We start from the raw sequence: 20476 nt of genomic DNA on the forward strand, positions 1-20476 counted from the left end.
TCCTCGGAGCCGCGGTCTCGGACACCATCTGGCGGCCACACAGCCTTAGTGCAAGCCCCACCCGAGAGAGCCGGGCGCGATCTGGTGGCCGCTTGGGGAACTGCGCCCCTGCGGGTAGCAGGCCAAGAACTTGGATCTGAATTTTCCCGCCCATGCCCGCAGTCCAGGGGCCTGCGTCCTTTGCCCTCCTGCCTATGCTTTTTTCTTCTCGCCACCATTTATGCTGAGGCCCCTTGGGGAGTATGTGGATTGTGTATGGAGTGTAAGTTACAAGATAGTCACAAGTACAAATGATACAGATTAAAGGGGGAAGGCCTCCTGGGCAAGATGCCCCAAAGCATCAGGCTGAAGTAGTGAGGGAGCTGGTTTGAGGGCACGCAGCGTCTAGTTGGGGTTCAGGAGACCTGGAGTGGGCCTGGTTAATGTGGAACTGAGACCATATTCTTAGCTGTTAAAGTCCTGCCTTTGGGGCCAGATGGATATCAGTGTCTGCTCTTGGGCCTGCCAGTCTCTCTGAGCCTCAGTTTCCTTCCTGTAAAATGGGGCCCACAATCTTACCCTAAAAGACACCAGATCCCACAGCTTTGCACACAGCAGCACAATACATAAGTGGCAGTCGCTGTTATATTCGTAGGTTAGAATGAAGGTATCTTGGGGAGAAAGCCGGTGAGGCCCCCTTGCAAGGTTGTTCTGCTGAAACACTTTCCAGAGAGCACTGATTCAACTCCTACCATGCGCCAAACTCCAGAGGAAGTGAAAGACGCTGTCGTGGTTGTTTTTGTTGTTCCTTTTTTTTTGACTGTGCCTTGCTCTGTTGCCCAGGCTGGAATGCAGTGGTTCAATCTGGTCTCACTGCTGCGACCTTCACTTCCTGGTTCAAGTGATTCTCTTGCCTCAGCCACTGGAGTAGTTGGGATTACAGGCACACACCACCACACTCAGCTAATTTTTGTATTTTTTGTAGAGACAGGTTTTGTCATGTTGGCCAGGCTGGTCTTGAACTCCTGGCCTCAAGTGATTTGTTTGCTTCGGCCTTCCGAAGTGCAGGGATTACAGGCCTGAGCCAGCGTGACTGGCCTTGTTGTTCTTTTTTTTTTTTTTTTGGCAAGGTCTCTGACAAGGCTAAAGTAAAGTGGCAAGTTTACCGTTCACTGCAGCCTCAAGCTCCTGGGCTCAAGCAATCCTCTTGTCTCAGCCTCCTAAGTAGTTGGGACCATAGGCAGTCACCACTGTGCCCGGCTAATTAAATTTATTTTATTTATTTATTTATTTGTTACAGGCTTGGGCCCCTGTGCCTGGCCTCTGGTTGGTATTCTTAGTGAAGCTGGTTTCAGCAACTCAGGTCACATACAACTGGCGGGTGACCTAAGCTTCACGACTTTTGCCTCTGTGAAATGGGATTATGAATAATCCCAACCTCCCGTGGGACCAAATGAAAAAATCCAGGCGGAGGACTTATGTGGAGCCTGGCGTTTAGTGAGCTGTCATGTTACCTTTAAAAGGAGTCGAAGTCAGAAGGGCAGACGGCCATCTGCCTGCTGCTCTGCAGATGTTCCCTGGGGCGGAGGCTATAAGAGTCCTTTCCCCCACCCCACCACCCCGGTGCCGGGCTGGAGGGCAGTGGCTGATCTTGGCTCACTGCAACCTCCGTTCAAGCGGTTCTCCTGCCTCAGCCGCCCAAGTAGCTGAGACTACAGGCGCCTGCCACAACGCCCAGCTAATATTTTGTATTTTTAGTAGAGACAGGGTTTCACTATATTGGCCAGGCTGGTCTCCAACTCCTGACCTTGTGATCAGCCTGCCTCAACCTCCCAAAGTGCTGGGATTACAGGCGGGAGCCACCATGCCCAGCCAAGAGTCCATTTTAACAACCTTGACTAGACATTGAGCTCCACTGAGGAGCTCAGCCTGAGCGAGGCCCAGAGGCTGGCTTGTTGAGGGGTTAATGAGAGAGTGGCTTGGCTGAGGCCGAAGGCCAGAAACTTGAAGTGATCTGAGCTGCAGGAATCTTGGGCCTAGCAAAGGTGAGGCAGGAGGAGGCAGAGCTCTACAGCGAGGCTCTGGGTAGGAGGGCACGGCCTCCAATCAGAGACAGGGGTGGGGCTGGTCCTTTGATCAATCAGCCGGCTGCGGCTGGAACACATGGCTGTGTGGGGACTGAGCCTGCCACTTCGGCACTCCTGGGACCTGCCACTGGGCTAGCACCCCTGCATGAGGACAAGCTCATTGCCCTTTACTCTTTGGCCCTCTACTCCTGCTTGGCCTCTGACTTGACCGTGAGCCTCATTCTCCAGCATAAGGACGGAGGCTGCTGGTCTCTCCTTTCCAGGGCTGAGCACACAGCAGGTGCTAATAAATGCTCTTGAATAGAGTTCTGGTGCTGCCCGGCAGCACTCTTTGCTGCCAGGAGTAAAAATAGTAACAGCAGGGTGCCCTTTATTGAGGACCTGCTGGCCACCAGGCACAAGGCATCCAAGGTCCGGGGGCAGCTGTGATCTTGTTTCCATTTTCCAGAGCAGGAAAGCTCAGAGACCAGCGCCCAGACCCCCCAGCCAACAGAGGAAACGGGCTTCCCACTCCCTTGTACCCTGGGATCCAAGGGGAACAGGCCTTCCTGGCTCCTCAGCTGGGGCCGCGGACAGCCCTTTCCCTGCAGCCCGGGGGTCCAGGTTGCTGCAGGTCCCCAGCTCAAACTGAACCTCCCTCCCACAGCCTGGCTTTAGGCCTGAGCGGTGGAGGTTGAAGGGGAGCGGGCGGGGAGGGGAGGCATGTCACCATATATCCTCGTCAGATTAAAAAACTAATTTGAAAAGATTAATGTATTCCATTCTTGTTACACTGGCTCTGATACCTCTGGGCCCACGGCCGCTCTGCTTCCTGATTATTGAATTTTTATGGCCTGGTAATTAATTGCAGATTCCCTGTTTTGTTCTATTTCTTTTTCTCTGACATTTTAATTTCAACAAAAAGCAGTGGTCTCCATGCAGCTTCTCTCTGGAGATCCTAATGGTCTATAAAACAGAATGACTTATAGACGTGGCACCCACTTCAGTTGGCGAGCGATTGTTTGAAACCTTGCTGATCAGGCAAAATTTAATTTTTCCACCTCCCTCCCCTTTTTGCTGCTCATTTCTTGTCTCTTGCATTGCGGCACCAGCATCTCAGCTCACCACCAAGGCAGCAAAGTGTCGCCTCCGAATCTGTTCTAGGGCTTTTTCCTAGAAGCCTGGGGGCTGAAGGCAGCGTAGGGTTTTGATTCTCCTCCTTGGCAGTGGTCCTGGTAGTGAGTCGGGGGAGCTAAGTCTCCCCAAAGGGCCATGTGGATGTGGGCAGCAGCCTCGAGGGGAGGGAAGGGGCAGGAGAGGTCATTTCCACCTGTCTCAGGTGCCTTTTGGCTAAATGCCATTGCCCCATTAAGCACCAAGGAACATGAATGATGAAAATGAGCGTTAGTACCCACACTTAGGCCCCAACCAGGGAGAGAGGGCTCAGTTCAGGCTGAGGGGACTGATGCAGACAGATTCCTCATCTGGAGAGGCAGATAGCCTGACGTTCTTAGCTGACCTGGGTCACTGGGAACAGCTGTCCACACAAACAGTCTGGAAGAGACCCCTGAGTTTCCATCCTAGTGGCCTATTTCTCATAGCCCTGCTAGCTTCACATAGGCTGGGCACTGTCCCCCGTGATCCCCGGGGACTGGGCAGGGCAGGAGGCAGAGGGTAAGGTCACAGAATCAATCCTAAGGGATTGGCACTCAGATGTCTTTGGGGGGCAGGCAGGTGAAGTAAGCACAGGGAGGCAATAGGGGGTGGTGGGGACTAGGACGCTCCAGAGCTCACCCTCCACCGGGGGACATCATGGCCACTCGGCTTTAGCCTTGGCTGCCAACTGGGAAGATGGGCCCAGTATGGCCAGAGCTTCTGGTTCCCCAAGAGAGATTGGCAATATGTCTTTCAGTGTGAAACTTAACAATTTTTTTTTTTTTTTTTTTTTGAGACAGTCTCGTTTTGTTGCCAGGCTCACTGCAACTTCCGCCTCCGAGGTTCAAGTGATTCCCCTGCCTCAGCCTTCTGAGGAGCTGGGACTACAGGTAGGCGTCACCATGCCTGGCTAATTTTTTGTATTTTGGTAGAGATGGGGTTTCACCATGTTGGCCAGGATGGTCTCAATGTCCTGACCTCGTGATCTATCTGCCTTGACATCCCAAAGGGCTGGGATTACAGGCATGAGCCACCGTGCCCAGCAAAACTTCGCAATTTTAAACATTGTGTGTGTGTGTGTGTGTGTGTGTGTGTGTGTGTAAATACTATTGGTCAAACTGAACACATCTTTAAGCTTCATGTCTGCTCTGGCTCATGAGGTACCTCTGACTCTGAGCATGAATGAGAGAAGTTAGGGCATGAAGTGGAGTCCCCTAGAGTGAAAGGTAGCCAGCAGACCACCACCCAATGTCTGGGTAAGGTCTGCTGGGCTCCCCGAGGAGGACAGTACCTTTTACCTAAGACGTCGGGAGGCAGTGCTGTGACTCCAGGGGCTCCAGTGTGGTTCAGGCCATTCACTGATGCAGGTAGACACAGACGGAAGGTGACTTGGAGGCTCCTGGGGCTCCTCACATGAACTGGGAGCATGAGGGGGCTACAGCCTGGTCCCACCTCCTCTGTGCCTGGCATGGTGGCATGTGCCTGTAGTTTCAGCTACTTGGGAGGCTAAGACAGGAGAATTGCTTGTACCTGAGAGGTGGAGGTTGCAGTGAGTTGAGATTGTGTGCCACTGCACTCCAGCCTGGGCGACAGAGTGAGACTCTGTCTCAAAACAAAACAAAACTGTGCGACCCGCAGAGACCCTTCCCGAAGCAAATGAGAGCGAGGAGTTGTTAAGCCGAGTCCAGGTTTATTGGGATCTGCGGGCAACCCAGGCGGGAGGGGAGCTGAGCTGCACCCAGCAGCTGCCGGAGAGGGTTTTTATAGGGGCGGCGGCCTGTTTAGGCGTGGTGTTGTGGAGTGATTGGTGGAAGGGAGAGCAGAGGAGGGTTTTCTGCGTGCCAGAAGGGGATTGGTCACCTCTTGGCGGGCTTAGGTTTGAATTTTATTGGCTGTCTTGTTTCTAGGCAGACTACTGCAACTGCCAAGGGGTGGGGGATGGGGGTTGGCTTTAGGTTTGGCGGGTTAAGGCTGAGCAGTGATTGGTAGCCCTGCGCTACCAGGCAGAATAGGGTCTGCAGGCGGACTCCAGGAAGTGAGGGACAAAATGGAGGACTGTGGGTTTTTCTACCAAACAAAAACAACCCAACAGATCTCATGAGACTTATCTGCTATCATGAGAACAGTATGGGGGAAACTGCCCTTTTGATTCAATTATCTCTCACCAGGTCCTTCCCACAACATATGGGAATTATGGGAGCTACAATTCAAGATGAGATTTGGGTGGGGCCACAGCCAATCCATGTCAGGGAGGATAGTAGCACTTGAGCCCAGGAGTTTGAGACCAACTTGGGCAACAGGGAGACTCCATCTCTACAATTTTTTGTTTTAAATTAGTCAGGTGTGGTAGCATGTACCTGTGGTCCCAGCCACTTGGGAGGCTGAGGTGGGAGAATTGCTTGATATAAAGACATCAAGGCTGCAGTAAGCTGTGATCATACCACTGCACTTGGCCTAGGTGACACAGCAAGACCTTATCTCAAAAAAGAAAAAAAAAAACCAACCCTGAAATATACATAACTAATGAATGAATAAATAAAATGTGGTATAGCAGCTGGGTGAGGTGGCTCACACCTGTAATCCCAGCACTTTGGGAGGCTGAGGCAGGTGGATTGCTTGAGCTCAGGAGTTTGAGACCAGCCTGGGCAACATGGCAGAACACTGTCTCTACAATAAATAAAAAAATTAGCCAGGCATGGTGGTGTGCATGTTTGGTCTCAGCTACTCAGGAGGCTGAGGCAGGAGTATTGCTGGAGCCTGGGACGTCGAGGCTGCAGTGAGCTATGATTGCACCACTGCACTCCAGTTTGGGTGACAGAATGAGACCTCGTTTCAAAACAAAATAAAACAAAACAAAACAAACAAAAAAAAAAGTGGCGTAGCCATACAATACAGTATTATTTATCATGAAAAGGAATAAAGTTCTGATCCATGGTACAACAAAGATGAACCTTGAAACCATGCTAATTTAAAGACACAAATTGTATGATTTCATTTATGAAATGTCCAGAATAGGCAAATCCATAGGGACAGAGAGTTATTAGTGACTGCCAGGGCCCAGGGGTATTGGAGGAGAATAGGGATTGGCTGCTAATGAGCATGAAGTTTCTTTTTTGAGTGACGAAAGGTTCTGGAATTGGATGGTGGTGATGTGTGCAAAACCTTATAAACATACCAGAACCACAAAATTGTATGCTTTCAAAGAGGTAATTTTATGGCATGTGAATTATATCTCAATAACAAATGTGAAAAAGAAGACTAAGTTTGGAAAAAAGACATTTTCATTTTTGCTAAAACTGAGAGAATTTATATACAACAGCCACCCCCCCCGCCACTCCTCCAAAGGAATTTTTGAAGAATGAACATGAAGAGAAGAAAAATGATCTCAGGGAGAAATCTGAAGTATAAAAAAAATGATGAATTGCCGGGCGCGGTGGCTCACGCCTGTAATCCCAGCACTTTGGGAGGCTGAGGCAGGCGGATCACCTAAGGTCAGGAGTTTGAGACCAGTCTGACCAATATGGTGAAACCCTGTCTTTAAAAAAGGAAAAAAAAAGGCCGGGCGTGGTGGCTCAAGCCTGTAATCCCAGCACTTTGGGAGGCCGAGGCGGGTGGATCACGAGGTCAAGAGATCGAGACCATCCTGGTCAACATGGTGAAACCCCGTCTCTACTAAAAATACAAAAAATTAGCTGGGCATGGTGGCGCATGCCTGTAATCCCAGCCACTCAGAAGGCTGAGACAGGAGAATTGCCTGAACCCAGGAGGCGGAGGTTGCGGTGAGCCGAGATCGCGCCATTGCACTCCAGCCTGGGTAACAAGAGCGAAACTCCGTCTCAAAAAAAAAAAAAAAAAAAAGATGAATTGAGAAAATAATAAAAATATAGGTGAAACTAAATAAACACCCTTACTGTCCAAAAGAATGTCTGTCCCATGGGGGTAAGCAAGAGATGAAGCTAAAAGGCTGGGCCTGATGTGAATGAAGTTAAAGTGTTCAAAGTGCCCTGCATCGTCCAGGAGGAGGGTAAGATATTGGTTAACATTAGACTGTGCTAAGTTCAGTCATCATTTTAAAATCTGAAGAGTCGGCTGGGCATGGTGGCTTACACCTGTAATCCCAGCACTTTGGGAGGTCGAGGTGGGTGGATCACCTGAGGTCAGGAGTTCAAGACCAGCCTGGCCAACATGGCAAACCCAGTCTACTAAAAAAATGCAAAATTAGCTGAGTGTGGTAGCACTTGCCCATAATTCCAGCTACTTGGGAGGCTGAGGGAGGAAAATTGCTTGAACCCGGGAGGCAGAGGTTGCAGTGAGCGGAGATGGTGCCATTGCATTCCAGCCTGGGCAACAGCAACACTCCATCTCAAAAAAATGAAATAAAATGACAAGAGTCATCAATAAAAAAATAAAAAATAGAATGCCGGCTGGGCGCGGTGGCTCAAGCCTGTAATCCCAGCACTTTGGGAGGCTGAGGCGGGTGGATCATGAGGTCGAGAGATCAAGACCATCCTGGTCAACATGGTGAAACCCCATCTGTACTAAAAATACAAAAAATTAGCTGAGCATGGTGGCGTGTGCCTGTAATCCCAGCTACTCAGGAGGCTGAGGCAGGAGAATTGCCTGAACCCAGGAGGTGGAGGTTGCGGTGAGCCGAGATCGCGCCATTGCACTCCAGCCTGGGTAAGGGTAACAAGAGTGAAACTCTGTCTCAAAAAAAAAAAAAAAAAAAAAAAAAAAAAAATAGAATGCCTGTGTTCCAAACTAGTAAATGGGGGAAAAAATGGAATAAGTGTAAAACCTGAATAAATTCAAACTAATGCAACAAAGAAAAAGAAAATAAATCCATAGAAAGCAGGACAAAAACCAAAACCCAAACCCAAACCAACTCCCAAAATACCACAAAATAAGATCATAGAAATAAAGTCAAATGTATTTGTAATCTCTAGAAATATAGACTGAACTCTCCAGTTAAAAGGCATAGACCATCAGACTGTATTAAAAAACAGACTAGCCAAATGCTGCTTACATGAGACGCATCTAAAACATGAAGCCAGATAAAAAATTACAAGTAAAACAGTAAACAAACAAACAAACAAACAAAAAACCCTGAAAAATGCTGACCAAAAGTAAACCAGCATCGATATATCAGTATCAGACTAAATAGACTTTAAGTCAAAAAGGGGTTACTAGAGATACAGAGGGTTGGTCTAGTGTGGTGCTCTTGCCTATAATCCCAGCACTTTGGGAGGCTGAGGCAGGAGGGTTGCTTGAGGCCAGGAGTTCAAGACTAGCCTTGACAACATGGCAAAAACCTTGTCCCTACAAAATAAAATAAAATAAATAAAATAAATCCAGGCATGGTGGCACATGCCTGTGGTCCCAGCTACTTGGGAAGCTGAGGTTGGAGAACCACTTGAGCCCAGTGGTTGGAGGCTGCAGTGAGCCAGGACAGAGCCACTGCACTCCAGCCTGGGTGACAAAGCAAGACTCTGTCTCTGAAAAAATAAAATAAATAAATTTTAAAAAAGAGGTATAAAACAGGCGTCCCCAAACTTTTTACACAGGGGGCCAGTTCACTGTCCCTCAGACTGTTGGAGCGCCACCACATACTGTGCTCCTTTCACTGACCACCAATGAAAAAGGTGCCCCTTCCTGAAGTGCGGTGGAGGGCTGAATAAATGGCCTCAGGGGGCCGCAGTTTGGGGATGCCTGGTATAAAAGGTCCATGTAACAATTTAAATTCACCAGTAGAAAATTATAATTCTAATTTCATGGATATCTAATAATATAGCTTCAAAATATATGAGGTTTCTTATCAGATACATGATTTACAATATTTTCTCTCAGTGGGTTGTGTTTTCACTTTACTGTTGGTGTCTTACAGGGCATAAAAGTTTTAAATTTTAAGTTTAATTTATCATGTTGTTTCTTTTGCTGCTCGTGCTTTTATGGTCATGTCTGAGAATCCTTTGCCAAATCCAAGATTATAAGATTAAATAATTAGCCAGGCAGGGTGTCACATGCTTGTGGTCCCAGCTACTTGGGAGGCTGGGGTGGGAGGATCATTTGAGCCCAGGAGGTCAAGGGTGCAGTGAGTCTAGATTGAGCCACTGCACTCTAGCCAGGGTGACAGAGTGAGACTCTGTTTCAGAGAAAACAAAACATGACAAAACAAGACAAAAACTCTATGTTTTCTTCTAAAAGTTTTATAGTTTAGCTCTTACATTTAGATCTTTGATCCATTTTGAGATAATTCATGTAGTCCAGTGACCTGTGTGTCTACTTTTGTGCCAGTACCAAACTGTGTTGATTACTCTGGCTTTGTAGCAAGTTTTGAAATCTAAAGTGTAAGTCCTCCTACTTTGGTTTTTTCCAAGATTGTTTTGGCTATTTTGAGTTCCTTGCAATTCCATATGAACTTTAGAATCAGCTTGTCCATTTCTATAAAGAGGTTAGGTGGGGCTCTAATAGGGACAGCATTGAATCTGGACTCCAGTCTGACATCACTGCATAGGGTGAGCACAGATCCAATCAACCAGTCCTTCAGAGGACAGAGGGCTTCCTGCCCGACTTGGTCTGCCATGCCCCTATGTGTATGTCCTCAAGTGGCCCCATCAATGTAAGTGCTACTGAGACTGAACATGTGTGTTAAGAGTCTAGATAGCTGAAATAGAAACCCAGGCTTTTGAGACCCTTCTAAGATTGTCGCCATGACTGGAGTAATAGATGATCTTAGGTTGGGTCCCCCAGGAAGCAGACCCTGAGATGAGGATTTGAGTGAAAGTAGTTATGTGGGATGTGGGCACAGGAAACACTGGTAGGGCAGTAGGGAAGTCAGCTGGGTGGGGGGTGGGAGAAAAACAGGAGACTGTGCCTAAATGAGCAGGGCATCACTGTGGGCATCTGAGGTTCAATCCCTCTGGGAGAGGGTACAGAACAGGGCTTCTCAACCTTGGCCCTACTGACATTTTGGGCTGGATAGTTTCTCTCTCTCTCTCTGTCCCTCTCTCTCTCTCTGTCTCTCTCTCTCTCTCTGTCTCTCTCTCTCTCTCTGTCTCTCTCTCTCTCTCGGAGACAAGAGTCTTGCTCTGTCGCCCAGGCTGGAGTGCAGTGATCTCTGCTCATTGCAACTTTTATCTCTCAGGTTCCAGCAATTCTCGTGCCTCAGCATTCCAAGTAGCTGGGATTACATGTGTCTGCCATCACACCCGGCTAATTTTTGTATTTTTAGTAGAGATGAGTTTTCATCATGTTGGCCAGGCTGGTCTTGAATACCTGGCCTCAAGCAATCTGCCTGCCTTGCCCTCCCAAAGTGCTGGGATTACAGGCGTGAGCCTCTGTACTCTGCCTGGGCTGGATAGTTCTGGGTTACAGGGGCTGTCCTGTGCATGGTAGGAAGTTTGGCAGCATCCTGACCTGTACCCACTGGATGCCAATAGCAACCACCCAGCCAAAATGTCTCAGATATTGCCAGATGTCCCCAGGAGTTCAAAAATCGTCCCAGGTTGAGAGCCCCTGATGTAGGACATGTCTCAGAATTGTCCCATCCAAGAGGTGAGGGAGCTGGGGTATTTATACTCCAATTCCCATTTGTCATTGTTTTAGGGCTGCTTTGTGGGTGTCAAGTCCCTAGCACCTCTGGCCTGTCCTGAGAGTCAACTGAACATGATCCCAGGCCAGAGGGAGCTCTCAGGCAGTACTACAGGCACCCATAGTAAGAAGCCACCAGCATGTATGCTAATATTGAGGTCTGAGGGGGTGTGGGCACTAATAGTGCAGCTACATGGATGCTGCCATGTGTAGTTTTAGAGACCATGATTCCTCCCTCCTCAGATCTGGAGCTCAGCCTGGAAGCCTGTGTTCCTGGGGCTTTGTAAAAGGAGCTTTGCATGTGCCAGGGCATACGGTGTTGAAACCAATCCAACCCTGGGCAAGCCGTTGGCTCCTCAGCTGAGTCTTGGTTCTGTGCTCCGTCACAGGCCTGGCCCAACTCCTGCAGAATGAGGAAAGACGGCCTTGGAGAATTTCACATTGAAAGTCTCTAAATGATCTTGTTTGCTGGGTAGAAGGCATTGGGGAAAGGAAGTGCCCATAGAATCCTCTTCCTCTTCCTCCCTCTGTCTCAGCTCCATAAAACCAAGTCTCAGCTTCCTGTACCCTCCTCTGACTTCCAGGAGTGTTCTCCTTTTTCAGTATGCTGTGTGACTCTGGGCAAGGCGTACCTCCTCTCTGGGCCTCAGTCTGTCTTCTATAAAACATGGGGGTGGCATGGGGGTGGGGTGGACCAGATGACCTTGAAATGTCCTTCTAGCTTGAGTGGCTACTGAGAGCCCACGGAGGCAGCGGGGAGCTTTCAAGCAGCCAGAGCTCGGGGGCCAGCCGGAAAATGTGACTTCATGACAGCTCGGCCCCTGGTGGTGCTGCTGGCCTCTGATCTCTGAGCATTTCCACAGTGCGCCCGACAGGTCGGGCCTGGCCACAGACCGGCGCGGCCCCTCGCTCACTCAGGAACATCTGCTACAGCATTTACCACGTTAATAGATTAGCTTTGAGAATCGGGCAGGTGTTTTCCAACCAAGCCAGAAAACATCAAAATCACATTGCTCTCCAAGCCTTTCCGCACCGGCAATCGAGTTAGAATGACTCATACGGTCTAACAGATAATAAAACACACATAACATTTGCTTTAAGGTACAGGTGGGGGTATTTTGTCCCGCGCATAGGAGAAACAAAAACTCACTCTATTTGGGAATAGGGTAATTGAATACAGATGGGAGGAGGTAAATGAAAGAATTTAGCAAATATCTCAGTGGAATAGCTAATGGGAATGAGACAGAATAGGAAATTAAAAATTATTCGAAGCAGATGGACCATTCTTTGAGTTTTTAAAAATTTATTAGGGCCGCGAAAAAATGTGTCTGTTTATTTTCTACGGCCATGAAATTAATGACTTGGTGAGTTTTGCTTGTGCAATTTTATGACTGCCATGTCATCTGTCATAATTTGGGGACTGTTTGATATGGATTTATGAATGTCTCCACCCCCCACCCCTCCTTGATTTATTGATGTGGGTCAGGCATGAATTAGGCTGTACCCTTTTGAGAGAGCAGCTTGGATGGCTGCATAACCTTGCAGGCCCTGGGCAGGGGCTCCAGGGAATTCCTGGCCAAAAGGTTAGTAGAAAAGCTGTGGGGAAGCAGCAGGCTGACCTGGCTCAACTTCCTCTACTTGGGTGACCCCAGCCTGCTGGGGCTGGGGAGGAGGTGTCAAGACTGGGAAAACCAGCCCAGGCTGCTTGTGCTTGGCTAGGGCTAGGGTGGGTGCAGTTGCTGTAGCCTCAATCCACGGTAAGAGCTATCTCCCTCCAGTCCCTACAGCTGGACTCACCTGATACCAGACCTGAAGCTCAGGGAAGGAGAAAATTATTCACATTTATTTGGAATCTGGTTGTGCCTGGCCAGGTGCTGGGGTTTAAGTACATTTTCTAGATGGTGGTTAACGTAGGCCTTTGCAATCAGCAGACGTGAGGCCAGTTTTGCTTTCATTCTTCTAAGCTGTGTAGCTCTGTGCTGATCACTACCCTCTCTGAACCTTGATTTCCTCATCTTTAAAAACTGAAACAGGGCTGGTGTGGTAGCTCACGCCTGTAATCCCAGCACTTTGGGAGGCTGAAGCAGGTGGGTCACCTGAGTTCAGGAGTTTAAGACCAGCCTGGCCAACATGGTGAAAAACTTGGCTGGGTTTGGTGGCTCACACCTGTAATCCTAGCACTTTGGGAGGCTGAGGTGGGCAGATCACAAGGTCAGGAGTTCCATATGAGCCTGGCCAATATGGTGAAACCCCGTCTCTACTAAAAACACAGAAAATTAGCCAGCATGGTGGCACGGCCTGTAGTCCTAGCTACTCCTGTGGCTGAGGCAGAAGAATTGCTTGAACCCGGGAGGTAGAGATTGCAGTGAGCTGAGATTGCACCAGTGCACTCCAGTGACACTGGGCGACAGAGCGAGACTGTCTCATAAAAAACAAAAAAACAAGGCCGGGCGCGGTGGCTCAAGCCTGTAATCCCAGCACTTTGGGAGGCCGAGGCGGGTGGATCACAAGGTCAAGAGATCGAGACCATCCTGGTCAACATGGTGAAACCCCGTCTCTACTAAAAATACAAAAAATTAGCTGGGCGTGGTGGTGCATGCCTGTAATCCCAGCTACTCAGGAGGCTGAGGCAGGAGAATTGCTTGAGCCCAGGAGGCGGAGGTTGCGGTGAGCCGAGATCGCGCCATTGCACTCCAGCCTGGGTAACAAGAGCGAAACTCCGTCTCAAAAACAAACAAACAAACAAAAAAAAAAAAACAAAAAAACAAAAAAACAAAAAATTAGCTGGATGTGGTGGCACACATTTGTAATCCCAGCTACTTGGGAGGCTGAGGCAGAGAATCGCTTGAACCCAGGAGGCAGAGGTTGCAGTGAGGTGAGATTGTGCCACTGTGCTCCAGCCTGGGCAACAGGGCTGGACTCCATTTGAAAAAACAAACAAACAAAAAAACAGAATAGAAGCATCTAGCATTAGGGAGTTTTTGAGGTTCAAATGAAATATTGTAACAACCTCTGCCCCCAAACACACATAGCAAAGAGCTAGTAAATGGTAAGTTATTATTCTCAATAATCATCCCGACTGGCGCGGTGTCTCACGTAATCCCAGCATTTGGGTGGAACACCAGGTCAGGAGTTTGAGACCAGTCTGGTCAACATAGTGAAACTCCATCTTTACTAAAAAAATACAAAAAACTAGCAGGGTATGGTGATGTGCACCTGTAATCCCAGCTACTCAGTAGGCTGAGGCAAGAGAATTGTGTGAACCTGGGAGCAGAGGTCGCAGTGAGCTGAGATCGTGCCATTGCACTCCAGCCTGGGCTACAGTGTGAGGCTCTGTCTCAAAAAAAAAAAAAAAAAAAATTCCATTAACATCTTATGGTGGATATTATTTCCCCCTGACAGGTGGGGAAACTGAGGCTCACAGAGTTTAAGTGCCAGAGGTTACACAGTCAAAGGGATAGACCTGGGCTTTCCTTCATAACTCTGGGGCCCAACTTGTTCTGAATTGGGATATACCAAGACCCTAGTGGCACAATTCAGGGCTACAGACTAATAACCTTGTCCTGTGATTCCTCTGGCTGGGGCCTAACTTCATTCCCTACTCAGCATAGAGGTCTACTGCAAACTCTGTCCTGGTAACCAGTCCCTTCTGCTGCTCAGGCAGCAGAGACAGAGAGCAATCCCATTGCTGGGGCCAGGAGGCTGTCCACTCTCAGGGACAGGCCCTGAGGGACAGGCCCATTCCAATCCCCTTACCTAACCTGACCCAGCTCATTGGACATCGGAGAGCAGGGCTTGCAATGGCAGGGCTGGAGGCGCCCCTCAGGCTGGGAGTTCTCTGATGGTGAAGCCCTGCTTTTAACTAAATGTCATGGCCTGTGGTATCTGACCTCAGAACAGGCTGCGGATAGCATTGAGTCCCATCTGAGTTCTCTTCAACTCTACCTGTTCCCAAAAGCCCAGTCCCTGCCCTCTCCATGCCTCTCCCAGCACCTCCAAATTAGAAACAGTAAAAACTCCTATGTGCTGTATGAGTGCGGTGGTTTATGGCTGCAATCCCAGCATTTTGGGAGCCAAGGCGGGCAGATCACTGGAGGTCAGGAGTTTGAGACCAGCCTGACCAACATTGTAAACTCTGTCTCTACAAAAATACAAAAATTAGCCAGGTATGGTGGCAGGTACCTGTAATCCTAGCTACTCGGGAGCTACTCAGGTGCCTGTAATCCCAGCTACTCGGGAGCTATTCAGGTGCCTGTAATCCCAGCTACTCGGGAGCTACTCAGGTGCCTGTAATCCCAGCTACTCGGGAGCTATTCAGGTGCCTGTAATTCCAGCTACTCGGGAGCTACTCAGGTGCCTGTAATCCCAGCTACTCGGGAGCTACTCAGCTGCCTGTAATCCTAACGACTCGAGAGCTATTCAGGTGCCTGTAATCCCAGCTACTCAGGAGCTACTCAGGTGCCTGTAATCCCAGCTACTCAGGCAGGAGAGTCACTTGAACTCAGGAGGTAGAGGTTGCATTGAGCCGAGATCGCACCACTGCACTCCAGCCTGGGCGACAGAGTAAGACTCTGTCTAAAACATACAAACAAACCAAAAACTCCTATGTTCTCAGCCCCTGTGATGGTCCAGGCACTGTGCAAGGTGACTTGTTCATGGAGGCAGCCATTTATTCTTTCATTTGTTAAATATCTGCTGAATACCTACCATGTGCTTGGCACTGTCCTGGCATGAGGGCTATGGCAGGACACAACACAGACGAGGTCCCTGCCCTCAGTGAACTGACATTCCAGTGGATAGGACAGGCAGGGACCAGCATGTCACTCTGTAACATGTCAGCTAGCTTTAGCAGCTTTGAGGAATGTTAGAGTAAGGGAGAGGGAGAGACCGGCCTGGAGGAGTGGGGATCTACTGCAGAGAGCCTGATCAAGGAAGCCTCTCCGAGAAGGTAAGGTTTGAGCTGTGGCTAGCCATCCAGGGAATTTCCAGGCATAGGGAATGGCAGGTGCCATGGCCCTGAGGTGATAGGATGGCTGGTGAGTTTGAGAACAACAAGGCCAGGGTGGATGGACCAGAATAAACAAGGAAAATCATTTTATTATATTATTTATTTATTTTTTTGAGAGAGTTTCACTCTCGTCACCCAGGCTGGAGGGCAGTGGTGCAATCTTGGCTCACTGCAACCTCCGCCTCCCCAGTTCAAGTGATTCTCCTGCCTCACCGTCCTGAGTAGCTGAGACTACAGGCACCTGCCACCATGCCCGGCTAATTTCCATATTAGGAGAATCATTTTAAATTACATCATCTCATTTAATCCTTACCACAGCTTCTCAAGGAGGGTGTTATCAACCTCAGTTTTACTGATTGGGACAAGACTCAGAGAGGTCAGGTTACTTGGCCAAAGTCACACAGCAGAGGCAGGTTCCACACTCTACCATGTGACTTCTCTGGATGTTGCGGCTGAGGGGCACCAGCAGAGCAGGCCCAGGGGTTCAGAGCATCCAAGAGGAAGATGTCTGGAAGGTACAGCTATGAGCACAAGTAGGGCTTGCTCCTTTGGCCAGGAACCTTGTGGCAGCCCCAGCTATAAGGATTCTTTAAGGCCCCAGACCTGGGCTCTGACAGGGCAAGATGGATGGCAGCTCTGGGCCTAGTACCCGGCTGAGTTTCCTGAATGGTTTTCTCCAGATGGTCTCTAGGAAGATGAGGTTTAAGAAGATTGATTCCCTGGGAAGGGAGGACGGGAAGAAGAAGGAGCTCCTGGCTGGCCTGCTGCAGTGAAAACATCTCTCGTCTTTGAATAAGGAAAACTGCTGCATTAAAGATGTGGCTGCTGGGCTTAGGACGCCTGTGCGATGTGCAGGGCGCTGGAGTGGGGCCGAGGACAGGAAAGGGGTGCTGGTGGCATGGGGCTTTCCTCCTGAGGAAAGTGACTCCACCTCCCTAGGCAGGGGCATCTGCTACCCCTACAGTGTGTGGGCTTGCTTGGGTCCAGTCTCCTTGGCCAGCTGGGATTTCTCCATCTCCTGCTTCCTCCCTCTTTGATCTTTGAATGACTGTAGGCTCCCTGGAGAGCCTCTGAATTCATAGCTTCATTTGCTCTTTGGTTATCCAGAGGTACAGTTCATTTAAGAAAGGCAGGATTTGTCTTTTTATTTACCAGTCTTCAAAAGAACAAGTTAGTTCCCTGTTATCCTCCAAAATTAGTTTATTTGCTTTTAGGATCATTATGAACTCATAGATTTAAGAATAATTCATGCATTTCAACTGGTTTTATTATGGATATGCAACTTGCTCCATCTTTGTCCAGTAGGAGGGTCTTCAGTTTGGCTCCTGAGTGGTTTCTTTTTTTTTTTTTTTTTTTTTGGAGACTGAAGTTTCACTCTTGTCGCCCTGGAACCTCTGCCTCCTGGGTTCAAGTGATTCTCCTGCCTCAGCCTCCCAAGTAGCTGGGACTATAGGCACGCGCCACCATGCCTGGCTAATTTTTGTATTATTAGTAGAGATGGTATTGGCCAGGCTGGTCTCGAATTCCTGACTTCAGGCGATCCACGAGTTTCTGCCTCCCAAAGTGCTGGGATTATAGGCATGAGCCACCACGCCCAGCCTCCTGACCTCCTGAGTTCTTTTGACACTACCTAGTGGTCTTTTAAAAGTTCTTGCAAGTTGGTATGACATAGCTCATTTTGTACATTTCTTGCCGCAGAACTGGGTCAGCCATTTCCTGTGGGTAAACAAATCTCGGCTTGTTTTGGGGAAGAAGTACCCTCTGTGACATCTTCTGCACTACGTTGGCCATGGCACTGCAGCTCTGCCCAGGGGCAGAACAGTGAGTAGCTCCAGCTTATTTCCCTTGTTGTGGACTTGCTCTAGTGGCAAAGGTCTCAGTCTAAACGGGACTTGCCTGAGAAAGCCCTCCTGCTCCCCCAGACCAGATTGCACCCCTTCTTGTTTTACACATTTTCAACAATCAGTATTCTTAGTTACAAGCAATAGAAACGGCTCCTGGTAACTTAAATGAAAAAGGGATACTTTTTCCCTCAATTTTTCAATTGTAGTAAAATACGCATAATATAAAATTTACCATCTTAATGATTTTTAGGTACATAGCTCAGTGGCATTAAGAATATTCACATTGTGCAACCATCACCTCCATCCATCCCCAGAACTCTTTTCAACCTGCAAAACTGAAATTCTGTACCTATTAAACACTAACTTCCCCACTTCCCCTCCCCTCAGCCCCTGGCAACCGTCATTCCACTTGTTGTCTATGAATTTGACTACTGTAGGTATCTCATAGAAGTGGAATCACAGTATTTGTCTTTTTGTGTTTGGACTACTTGACCTCGCATAATGTCCTCAAGGTTCATCCATGCTGTTGTATGTATCAGAACTTCCTTCTTTTTTTTTTTTTTTTTTTTGAGACAGAGTCTCACTCCATCACCCAGGCTGGAGTGCAATAGCACAATTTTTGCTCACTGCAACCTTCACCTTCCAGGTTCAAGGAATTCTCCTGCCTCGGCCTCCTGAGTAGCTGGAATTACAGGTATGTGCCACCACATCTGGGTAATTTTTGTATTTTTAGTAGGGACAGGGTTTTGCCATGTTGGCCAGGCTAGTCTCAAACTCCTGATCCCAAGTGATCTGCCTGCTTCCACCTCCCAAAGTGCTGAGATTTCAGGTGTGAGCCACTGTGCCCAGCCAGAACTTCCCTCTTTTTAAAAGCTGAATGATATTCCACTGCGTGGATATACTATGTATTGCTTATCCATTCATCTGCCAATGGACGCTTAGGTTACTTTCCCCCTTGGCTATTGTGAATAGTGAATGCTCCTATGAACATGTTTGTACAAATATTTCAAGATCCTACTGTGAATTCTTTTGCTTATATATCCAGTATGGCTTGCCATGTATTCCCAGAAGTGGAATTGTGGAGTTACATGGTAATTCTATCTTTAATTTTTTTGAGGAACCCTAAAGGGGTTGATTTTAAAAAATACTTGGTTTTTTCTTTTTCTTTTTTTAATTCCAGTAATGAAGAAGAGGTGTTGCCGGGCGCGGTGGCTCAAGCCTGTAATCCCAGCACTTTGGGAGGCCGAGGCGGGTGGATCACGAGGTCGAGAGATCGAGACCATCCTGGTCAACGTGGTGAAACCCCGTCTCTACTAAAAATACAAAAAATTAGCTGGGCATGGTGGCACGTGCCTGTAATCCCAGCTACTCAGGAGGCTGAGGCAGGAGAATTGCCTGAACCCAGGAGGCGGAGGTTGCGGTGAGCCGAGATCGTGCCATTGCACTCCAGCCTGGGTAACAAGAGCGACACTCTGTCTCAAAAAAAAAAAAAAAAAAAAAAAAGAAGAGGTGTTTTGTTGTTGTTGTTGTTGTTACTATTTGTTAGACTATTGGCTTGACTGCATTGATAGAGGGTTTATTTCTCTCTTTACAAGAGAGTAAAAATATAAGATGATACGCAGTTGGAGGAGGGGAGGCTGCTCCTCAAAGTTGTCCAGGAACCCAGCTTCCTTCTTTCTTGCTGTCGTACATTCTCTAGGACAGTGCTGTCCAATAGAACTTTCTGTGATGATGGCAATGTTCTGTATCTGGCTGTCCAGTACAGCAGCCAGTAGCCACATGTCCAGTGAGCACTTAAAACATAGCCTGTGTGACTGAGAAATTGAGGTTTACATTTTATTTAAATTTTACTATTTACTTATTCAAACAAAAGGGTCTCACATACTTATTTCTGAACAAGCCTGCTAGTGCAGCACGTACAAACAAAGATAAAAAAACATTTTCCCAATCAAGCATGTCTGACTGTCTAGATGGTGGTGACATTGCCAGCTTGATAGGGTAAGATGATAGTGACCTTGATACAGCATTAATATGTGTGACATCTCATGTGCGATTCCTTGTAGACCTTGCTTGGTTCTTCTCCAATGTCTCCTCTTGGAGTTGTGCCTGATTTTATTACAAGTTTTCATCTGAATCCACTGGGGAATGGGACGATTTTGCTTTTGTTTCTTGGTCAGGAATCACTTGACCCTGAAAAGTCTTGTGAGAAGACATTGCTAGAAACAGTCAACTTCACACACCATGATGGCGGAGAAAGGAAGAGCTTAAATTTTATTTAACTTTTATTAATTTAAGTAGCCACACGTGAGTAGTTGCTCCACATCTGGCAGCACAGCACTGGACCGCTTTCACCTGCGAGGCTAGAAGGGCTCCTCCCATCATCCACCTTGGAGATTTCTGTCAGGGGCGCCCAAGCAGCTTCCTTTAGAGAGCGTCATCACTTCCTCTCATATCCCATTGGTCGGGACTTACTCAGATGGCTACGCCAAGCTGCAAGGGAGGCTGGGAAATGAAGTCTCTAGTTGGACAACAGTTAAGTCCTGCTGCGTTCAGCAGTTGCTGTGCCTCAAAGAAACAAGTGGGTAGAATGGATAGTGGTGGACATTTAGAGTCAAGGTAACTGTGCGACTTAGACTGCTGCCAGGAGTCGGGAGGTGAGGAAGGGTGAGACGCAGGCTGTGAGGCTTCAAAGGCAGATATAAAGCTCAAAGCTCTCGTTGTGGTGCAGATACTGAGTCCTGCTTGCCCTGAATCCCCAGCATGGAACATTCTGGGACACAACTGAAGGGTTAACATTGCCTCCCTGAATCTTCAAACAGGACCCCCGAGCTCCA

This window comes from Saimiri boliviensis, chromosome 12, assembly GCF_048565385.1.
Source record: "Saimiri boliviensis isolate mSaiBol1 chromosome 12, mSaiBol1.pri, whole genome shotgun sequence".
Taxonomy (NCBI): Eukaryota; Metazoa; Chordata; class Mammalia; order Primates; family Cebidae; genus Saimiri; species Saimiri boliviensis.